We start from the raw sequence: 1,666 nt of genomic DNA on the forward strand, positions 1-1,666 counted from the left end.
TGGGGGGGTCTGGAGGGGGTCTGGGGGGGTCTGGGGGGGGTCTGGGGGGTCTGGAGGGGGTCTGGTGGGGTCTGGTGGGTCTGGGGGGGTCTGGTGGGTCTGGGGGGTCTGGAGGGGGTCTGGGGGGGGTCTGGGGGGGGTCTGGAGGGGTCTGGGTGGGGTCTGGTGGGGTCTGGGGGGGGTCTGGTGGGTCTGGGGGGGTCTGGAGGGGGTCTGGGGGGGTCTGGTGGGTCTGGGGGGTCTGGAGGGGTCTGGGGGGGTCTGGTGGGTCTGGGGGGGTCTGGAGGGGTCTGGGAGGGGGTCTGGGGGGGGTCTGGTGGGTCTGGGGGGGTCTGGAGGGGTCTGGGGGGGTCTGGTGGGTCTGGGGGGGTCTGGAGGGGGGTCTGGGGGGGTCTGGGTGGGGTCTGGGGGGGGTCTGGTGGGTCTGGGGGGGTCTGGTGGGTCTGGGGGGGCAGCGGACCTCCGCTGTGGATGTTGATGAGAAGTCAGAGGAGCAGAAACACGTCTGGATGCTGCAGATTGTTTACAGAATCATGTTTCCTGTAAACATCAGCTGTTTGTTGACAAACACGCAGCTTTATTATAAATAATAAACATAAATAAAATATAATTAAATATTAATAATATTAATATTATGAAATATTATAATAAATACTAAACAGTAACCCGATCAGTCTTCATGCTTCACGTATTTAAAACCTAAAATCCACGTCTAGCTCTTTATTTTACTGTCTGCATTTATTTATCTTTTATCTATTTATTTATTTATTTTTATTCATTTATTTATCTTTAATTTATTTATTTATCTTTTGTTCATTTATTTATGTTTTATTTATTTATTTATTCATCTTTTGTTCATTTATTTATCTTTTATTTATTTATTTATCTTTTATTCATTTATCTATCTTTTATTTATTTATTTATCTTTTATTCATTTATTTATCTTTTGTTCATTTATTTATCTTTTATTTATTTATTTATTTATCTTTTGTTCATTTATTTATCTTTTATTCATTTATTTATCCTTCATTTATTTATTTATCTTTTATTTATTTATTTGTTTATTTATTCATTTAATGAATCTATGTAATTATTTAATTGTTTTATTGACACATACACTTATTCAGTTTTTATTGCAGTTCGCTGCTTTCTGCTGCATTTCAGTGACCTGAACTTGCGTGCGCGCGCGTGCATGTGTGATTTGTAGTCTAGGAGATTTGGTGTAAAAATGTTACATTTTTTTAAAATCCTATTTTTGTGTGAACATTAATAATAATAAATAAAGACTGATTGTTCTGTTTGCGTGGAAATAAAGTGAAATGTGACGTAAAACGTGACGCGTGGTGGAGCGCGAGACGTTTTAGTGTTTTTCCACCGTGTCGGAGAGATGATCAGGTGTGCCTGGAGAAATTCACACTTCCACCTGATTGGTCTAAAAGGCAGCTTTGTGTTCATCCAAACAGGTTCCAGTGAAAGGAAATAACATTTATTCTTGTGTTTCTGATTTAGAGGATTTGACTTTATTATAATACGGATTTTTAAAAAAACAAAAAAAAAACAAACAAAAAAAACCATTTTGTTTTATGATGTGCCCTGTGGCTTTGGGTGAAAAAAGTGTCCTTTGGCTCAAAAAAGGTTGAAAAACACTGATTCAGACCCATCTATA

This window comes from Telmatherina bonti (genome assembly GCF_933228915.1).
Source record: "Telmatherina bonti genome assembly, chromosome: 8".
NCBI classification, from domain to species: domain Eukaryota; kingdom Metazoa; phylum Chordata; class Actinopteri; order Atheriniformes; family Telmatherinidae; genus Telmatherina; species Telmatherina bonti.